This window comes from Phallusia mammillata, chromosome 6 (assembly GCF_965637545.1).
Source record: "Phallusia mammillata chromosome 6, kaPhaMamm4.hap1.1, whole genome shotgun sequence".
Classification (NCBI taxonomy): Eukaryota; Metazoa; Chordata; class Ascidiacea; order Phlebobranchia; family Ascidiidae; genus Phallusia; species Phallusia mammillata.
Window position 1 is genome coordinate 25,879,305 of NC_137257.1, and position 8,783 is coordinate 25,888,087.

At 35.8% G+C, this 8,783-nt stretch overlaps 3 non-coding genes across 3 annotated transcripts; 2 read left to right on the forward strand and 1 right to left on the reverse strand.

Moving 5' to 3' along the window:
* The first annotated feature begins 4,010 nt into the window (after window positions 1-4,010).
* On the forward strand, window positions 4,011-4,082 carry Trnaw-cca (transfer RNA tryptophan (anticodon CCA)). Its single transcript has one exon. It is a non-coding gene; the product is annotated as a tRNA-Trp (tRNA).
* A 648-nt stretch (window positions 4,083-4,730) lies between these two features.
* Window positions 4,731-4,803, reverse strand: Trnar-ucg (transfer RNA arginine (anticodon UCG)). Its single transcript has one exon. It is a non-coding gene; the product is annotated as a tRNA-Arg (tRNA).
* A 718-nt stretch (window positions 4,804-5,521) lies between these two features.
* Window positions 5,522-5,593, forward strand: Trnaw-cca (transfer RNA tryptophan (anticodon CCA)). The gene has a single exon. It is a non-coding gene; the product is annotated as a tRNA-Trp (tRNA).
* Window positions 5,594-8,783: the final 3,190 nt, after the last annotated feature.

The window sequence follows — 8,783 nt, forward strand, 5'->3', positions numbered from 1 at the left end:
ATACGAATTAAGGATAACAAACTAAATCAGGTGTTTCAAACCTTACAAGTCAAATCTGGTCACAAATCCTGTTAATGTTACAACTGCAAGAAAATAAGAAATTATCACATTGAGAGTGAATAGAGTGGTCTTGGAAGGTTTAATAGTTTTAGTTAATATGCTCACATGTCATTTACACCTGAAATAGCAACAACTAATTCACTTGGAACAATTTAAATGACTTTTAAATGTTTTTAAAACAAATTTTGAAATGTTTAAAACTAGACTGAGCTGTGTAAGTAGAAGTAAACAAGTAAAAACACAATATTATTTTTTGTAGAGTTGTCTGAATGTCTGGTACACATAAAATTTAGATTTAAAAATACAGTCCACAGTACAAAATGATTGAGACACAACCGGCTGTTGATGGATGCAACTACAAATTTAACTTCTGGCAAAAGTAAAAAAGCAAATGCATCAATAAAATCGAAAGTGCCAATCCCAAATTATCAAAACAGTAATAAAAATAGCAGTTGTTATTCTTCTGACTATTAGGCCTAGCACTGAAATTACAGATTTAAACAAACAAAAAGGTTTTGCTTTGCAAGATCATCATGTCAAAACATCAGGTGATTTTAGCTTTTAGCCATCAATTTACGGGAGTTTTTTAATAAACAGTTGATAACCAACTTATTTACAGACTTTTTACAAAATTCATGATTTCAAATTACCAAATATCAACAACAAAAGAATGACAATTGTGTTGCAAATGCTAGCAAAAAAAATAGTTGTGTAATCCAAAATCTGCGCAAAAAATTAAACTGAAACCGTTTAGTTGTATTAGTAACAAGTCTAAACATATACTTAGCCCAAAAACACGCCTGCCGGTTGAAATTACCTCAAAAACCGCAAATTTGTTTACAAAAACTTTTTGGTGAAGAAAAACAAACAAGACCTGCCACGAAACTCACTAGCGCCGTTTGTGGCCAAATAGTTTCAAAATGTTTCATAGAAATCACGCCTGGATAACGAACATATTTGTTCGTTTTTCTGTTGACACAACTAAATATTTGATGCATATCGTTTATCAAATTCAAAATATTTTTTTGACACTTGAGTTTTACGACGAAGTTTTCCCAAACAAATAAAATGCTTAAAGTTAACGAAAAACTAGGACTTTTGAGCCTAAATCCAATAAACACGTTGAAATGGAGCGTCCTATTCCTACCGATTTGTTGATAAGCATTTAAAAAAAAAACTTTTACTACGGAATTAAGATTTGTCGTAGTGGAAGTGACGTTCGAAAATTCTGTAGGTTACAGGTTAATGGAAAGACGTCAAATATTGGGAAAATTGTGTCCTGTTGAAATAACTAATTGGCAAACAGCACATCACAAAACGTTCAAGATACATCATTTAAAACCAGGCATTCCTATGTGCCAAAGCGTCTACGAAATTGTAGCATTTGTCAAGTTCGAGTTTGCCGTTATTTTATAGTCAGCATGGACGTTCCAGGACTGAAGCCATTTTCAGGACCGAATTTGTTGCAACAAGATGTAAAGAACCGCACCGAAGCCAAATCTTTCAGATTTCGATACCTTTTCCGAATAAATCCGATTTGTGGATCGACTGGTGACGACCCGAGCCTGCTGTCCTTAAAAGCAAACTGAAAGAAGTGAAATTTTTCCATACAACGATCACGTTCTGAACATATCGCTATTTTGTGTCGCGTGCTTGTGACGTCACAATCGGTCAGTCGCGATCGTGATTCCAGAAATTGGGCAGCCGACCCGCCTCAGGTCACGTGGGGTAAATATTTGCGGAAGGGCAGCACGCGCGTTGCACACCTTTTCCGTTTGTGACGCCACAATGGGTTAAGGAAAACGATGCAGTTGTAGCTTTTCTGGAATGCCGAAATGACACGTTCCACTTCAGCATCGCGATTAACACCTGCCGTGTCATAAACGAGTGATTGTGACATAGCGCGACTTAGGCAAGGTGCCGTTGAACACTTTTCCAGTAGTTGGTTTTGGAAAATAAACAAACAAACAGGTCCTGTTTCGTTTCAGTTGTGTAGGGATATGCCAGGCCATAGGCAGTTTGATTTACTTTAAAGGTTCGTTAAACGTCGTTCAAACGAAACGAACAGTTCTTTAAGTGGCAGGTTATATTCTATTCATCTTTTGTTTCTGAAGGCGCTGCGATATTTTAAGACAATGTCATATTTTTTTAAAATAAGTTTGGTTTAAACTTCAGACAGTCCGCGACAATTGGGACTAATAACTTAATAAAATAGGAGCAAAACGTCAAAATATAAGAAAAAGGGAAGACACAAAAAAATTAAAAACAGTTGTAAGGTAAAATCCTACACATCAACAAGTAGTTTAATTGTTGTTGACCGAAAACTTGGTTGTATATGACACTTATATTCCGATGCTTTTAAATATCGCTTGAATTTTAGATATCCTAAACAGCATTAACGACTTTCCCAGTGGATGTGAATCTTTTGGTTGCGACTTACTTACAATCCCTACCAGGCAATTATCCTTTCTCTCCCGTTTGCTTGTGGCCGCGAGATGGCGCTAAGCAAAGTTTGATTTATCATGATGAAAGGGTCACGCAGGAAGCAAAATTTTCTCCACAAACCGTGTTTTGTAAAGCTCCATATGTCGCGGTAACCAACCTCAATGGCCTAGAGTTTGCCTAAAAGATCAATATCAGTTAAAAATTACCCTTGGAAAAGTGAAACACATCGAACAATCCCTGCTCCCACTCCTGACTGCAAAGAGGCTCGTTTCAAGGCTGCCAGGCGAACGATTTTGACCCTTGTTCGCAATATCCTGGTTGATTTATCAAAAAGTAAACACAGAGGGGCAGATGTTACATGAAGGTTCTTTTGCTACAGTGAAAGCTCAGTGTGAGGTGGGGGATGTACTTTGTTGTAGCAAGCTGACTGGCGTAGGAGTAAGAAAGGCTGTAAACATGATCATCACTGTTACCAGGCTACCCATTCGCCTTAACGACCGCAATTGAAGGCAAATCATGGCAACTGGTGAACGAACAAGACAAATAACCTCGCTGCTTATCTATGAAATAAACCAGTATATATTTAGGAGGGCAATATTGGAGGAGGAAGGACACCCTGTGTTTGAAGAAACCCCCAAAAGTGTTGTAATCTTCCTTTACCCTATCGTTAAGATACAAGTATTTGAGCACATGAGGTCACCAATGACATGTTTGCTATCATAAAACGCAGCTTAAATGTAAATTTTTGTTGACACCAAACAAAAGGATAAACAGACCTTCAACACCATATATGGAGCGATGACGATGTGTTATGATACAACCAATCAGAAACAGTTTCACTTCTTTGCTAAAGAAAATGTTGGGACAACCAACAACAAAATAATTCTAAACCAAATACGGCGGACACAAATACAAATATTTCATTAGGATTTTAGATCAAAATTGTCAGTAGAGCTTTATCGCTTGCAAACTTAGTAGTTTAAGTATTTTACATAATTGAGCTCTAGCAGAATGGTTTAATTTTAAAGTGTAAAAATAATTGAAACAAAATCTTTTGGCATAGACTTGGGCGTTACAATTTTAAATTGTAAAAGCTCGCCTGGCCACAAAAATCTTAGAGGAGCAGCATATCGAAATCAAATTTGTATTTTCCTGACGCTCCTGCACAAATGTGAGTTTATTGAATGTTCAAAAACACAAATGGAACCTTTTGTTTGTTGCTCAATGTGCAGAGCGCCAAGTCATAGTGATCTTATTGACTCAGCATTTCTTTTACTGTTGCTAACTAAAATAAAACAGTCGTAGCGTGCAAAAAAGCAAATTTACGTCATAAACAAAAAAGACAAGAACCATTGTGGACGTCACAATGTTGTATTTCCTTTAATTCCAGCCGCCAATGATATCCTGTTGACATATGCAAAGCCCCGAAGTTTGTTTGCACAACGCAATCATGCATGAGCTATGACATGAAATGTGATCACAATAACAAGCTAACGCTACCAGCTGACTCCGTGGCGCAACGGTAGCGCGTCTGACTCCAGATCAGAAGGTTGCGTGTTCAAATCACGTCGGGGTCAAATTATTTTTGTCATTTTAAACCAAATGTTGTATTGAACCCGTTTAGCGTGCTTTGCACATTGCACATTATTTTTACAGTTGTTGTGACTTGTGAGTAAATTAGTAATGGAGCAATTGTTACGTATGGAGGTGAAAATGAAATAAATTTTGGCCAAATTTGAACAGTTTGTATTCGTTTTGAAGAACATTTTGTCGCTTTTGGTATAGTAACCCCTATAATATTGTTTGCCTACACTGTAATAAAATTAAAGTTCTGATATTGGTTTTAATCTTGAATTTGGAACAGTTTGGAAACCATGAATGATATGATCCAAAAATCACACGAAAAAAAGAGAAATTGTAATTTTTTTTAGCTGTATGTGGTAAAACATAAGTTTAAGTAGGCTATATAGATACACCCAGATTTATTTTGGCCCCTACCCAGTGCAGATATATGTAGAATTTATTGTTACATGGTTTTGTTCTAAACGTTTGCGTCAAACTAATGATAAAACGGGGTAACTGTAAATTACAAAATTGCGGATTAAAAACAGGAAACTTTTTTATTTGAAGTAAAATGTAAATTTTCTTATGTTGTGAACATCTGTAGATGGGTTTGAAAAATTACGGCAGGTTTGAAACAAAAGTATTGATTTGTAGCAAAACAACGACCACGAAGGGACTCGAACCCTCAATCTTCTGATCCGAAGTCAGACGCCTTATCCATTAGGCCACGCGGCCGTCAAGCGGAAAAGACGATACGAGTGCTTAAGTAGCTGGTTTAATACTTTGAGTTGTCAATTTAGTGCAAAAATCGATCAAAAACAATCAATTCCAAAACGGATTAAATCGTAAAATATGTTGATTATTTTAATTTTTATTTGATTTTTTTTCTTCGGTAACAATACAAGATTAAAAAACGCCGAAAATCAAAATATTAATAACATTATTGGTCTTTTTTGTGTGTAGTAAATTTTAATGCTCATCAGTAACTTAGTGATCCTATGTTGTGCAGACTTGTGCAAATGTTTGATGCAAAATTGTTAAGCTAGTGAAAGTTAATCTAACCCGACAAAGTAAATTGGGAATTATGATATTTACGCATACACAAGCGGGCCTAAAAATGCAAAATAAAATACAAGCACTATTGCAAGCAAGTTCAAATAATTGCCTAACTAAGAGAAACATTTCTATTGAAGTTTCGTGCATTGGTATGGTCATCCTGTATATTTTCAAGTTTCGGCAAAGCTATTGTTATTAGTAAGACAATTTGTTAAACAAACACAACAGAAAGCCAAACGTTTACTTTCTGTTGGGCCAGCTTGAATCATATTTTGGTGTCAGTTCTATTTCAAACAAAGCCTTCTGTATAAGCCTGTGTCATGTGTGTCTATAACTTGTTTTGACAGGAAAATGCTGTATGCCATCAGGTCGTAATAACTAGCAAACGTAATCAGCTGACTCCGTGGCGCAACGGTAGCGCGTCTGACTCCAGATCAGAAGGTTGCGTGTTCAAATCACGTCGGGGTCAAAATTATTTTGTCATTTTAAACCAAACCCTGCAATTAACGCCTTTAGCTACGCACAATGTAAATTATTGTTTAAGTTCTTGTGAGTAGCCTAAATTAAGAGTAGAGCAACATTTTTGTCCTTTTTGGGTTGAAAATCATAAAAAATTTGGCCAAACTTAATTTAATTTTGAATAACATTTTAGTGTTTTTGTAACCACAATAATGTTAGCCTACACTGAGATGATGAGATCAATGTGATACAGTGATAGTATAAAAATATGCACAATGGTTTAAAAAACAATTGAAACTTTCATTTTGTCGATCAATAACAGGCAAGGTTTGGGATATGTGGGAAAATGTTCTTTAAAAAATGCAGCGTATCGTTTTAAATTAAGACAAAACCCCGTTTGACACAAAGCACCCATTATCCTAGATCATGTATTACGACACAAACACGCTTGATTAAACAAATTGTTGACGAACAAACAAATGGCGCCATATTATCGAATGGAAACAATCAGCAAATGGAATAATCACTTCCACAAAAGCTCGCATAGGAATATCGTAGCACAGAAAGCTGGATTAAAGTCAAAAGGAAAATTCGCGTCGCAACGTCGGTGGTAAGAGCGGATTACTCTTGTACATTTCCGAATTACAGAACACCGAACAATCGCTAATGCATCGCGCGACGCGAACGAACAATGCTAATTTGATTTGTTGGGAAACTAGGGAACACAGAGGAAGTAAAAATCCCGAATTATCGCGGAAAATCCAAAAAGCAACAATGGAAATTAGGAAAGCCAGTTTTGGAAACGACAGTTGGAAAAATGTGCCAAAATACTGGGGCAACTTTAGGCAGATTATAAGCCTAGCTTCAATGCTTGTCTCACGGCTTTACATAAATTTACGCATTTTATTTCAGGAATGGTAAATAAAAATAACTCATATATTAAAAATGCTTTTAAATTGTGTAAAAAGTGTCACTAAAATAGGTCAAAGTTTGCACGAATTCCACGCTGTAGATCTTATATAGAAACACAATAAAGCAGGCGGTCACATGTCGCTGTTAATTAAACGCACGCCCAGCTCCTCACTTCATTTACCTGCGCTCAAAACAGACACTGTATCAATAGAGGAGTTATTTTCACGACAGGCGCTACGTAGAACACCTGCCGCGCTGATGGGATTTTAACTGCTCGACAAACACAAGTTGGAAAGCTGATTAAGAACGCATGTTTTAATCGAGTGGCGGTTATGTGGTTTTCCTATGTTAGCATTAGGACAAGCGCGGCACAAGGTGTCTTCTATATTTGTAAGGATTCTGCTAAACTTAGAGACTATTTTGTAATATTGTCGATTCAACGGATGAAGTATGTTATTATATCACGCAAACGAAAGTTTCGTGAAATATTTTGAAACCAATCCTCATTATTAATTTTGATTTTAAAATAATAATCTTTTTTATCGTTACTGAACAACTAAGAACAATTAAGTTGTTTAAAACCTTTAAGTGTTTTGTTCCTGCTCTGGCCATGTAGATGCTTTTTATCAATATCTGAAAAATGAAACAACACTTTTGCAAATCCAATGGTTGTTGTGGAAAGAAATACATTATTTATTTTTAAGAGGCTCAGGAGCAGGAAAACTTACAACCCTGACCCGATGAGAATTTTTGCAAACAAAGACCAATTTAACATTTCACACTTTAAAAATGTTATTTATAACACAATATCTTTGTTTTCATTTAAATAATTCTAGATAAACCTTTCAAACAAAAACAAACTGAAATTAATTGAACTTGCCATCACTACAAGCGCTAGAGAGCAACAATAAACAAATTTCGATTCGAGTTTGCAAAACCAAATGCCGAAAATCGAAAATCTGTTAAAAGTATTATGTTACGGGGTTGTTTAAAAATATCCCAAACGGCCGTGCAAAGCATACTGAATTGTTAATACGCGTATACGTCATAATTGAAACGTTCCATTTCCGTGTTTACACATTGTTACGTCATCAAAGGAAATATGAGATAAAGTTTCCGCTAAAACGCGCGAAGTTTCATGGAACAATGAGGGAAGCAATTCAATTGAACATCGAATAATTCCACAACTATTGTCGCGGTGTTAATCGACTATCAACCGCCCAATGTAATTATCTTAGGCCGTTTCGCATTCTAGAACACGGGACAATGGAGCGCAGGTTCATCAAAGTACCAGAAACGGAAAGACGCGATGAAACAATGGCGGTGGTTGTGATGTCATAATATTATCTCTCGTTCGTTTGATGTTGTTGCTTTTAAGGTGATCGTCGCTTTCCGACAAATGGAAAGTTCATTATCGCGTTTAATGGAAACGTTCAATCGGAACAAAGCGGTGAAATAAAAGAAAAACACTAAACGTAGAAAAGAAAATGTACGCTGTACGTTTTAACAAGAAAATATAAGTATATTTTACAATTCACGGTTTTAAAGATCCTCACAGCAAAATGACAAGCCAATTTATTTGTAAAAACAATGTTGGACCAACAAGAAATAAATTTCCGAACTTAAATGTAAAAAAAGACTTAAAAATTATTTAAAACTTCTTGGACATTTTGTTTGCTTGTTACTAATGATCATTAAATAACAAGTAATATTAGTAATATTTGCAATAAAAAAATCACGAAATTATTAATATCGTAAGCAGTAATACGCTTGTTTTGTGCTCAACAGCAATATGTCGGTTGATATTTAATTAATCGTCCAGTCTGTTGGCGAACGGAGTCAGATTTAGTTCGGTTTCGTATTTCATGTAATTATGATATTTCCCGTTTCCGGTCAACAATGCCGACAGGAACAGGTTGAGCGTGAAAAAGTGCGACACCAAGCGTTCGTTAATAATTAATAAGACGCATCAATATTTCATGACGCGTGATTTTATCGGAAAGCCAGACATGAATGGGATTTCAGGACAAAATCCAAGAGCAGGATTCCATGGAAAGCACCAGCAAGAATAATTCTTATAGAGATGTTTTAAGTTTGTTGAATCAGAAACGTTGTTTAATATTATGTGACTTTTCGATTTTTGATGACTGTTCCTTAAGTCGGACTTACCATTGCAAAAAACAACAAAATTCTGAAACGCTGGGGATGTAGTAGGAGAACCACCAAACAAAATAAACTAATATCACTATCTCGCAACTGCCGTTGTCTTTAATACCTGCCACTTTTTG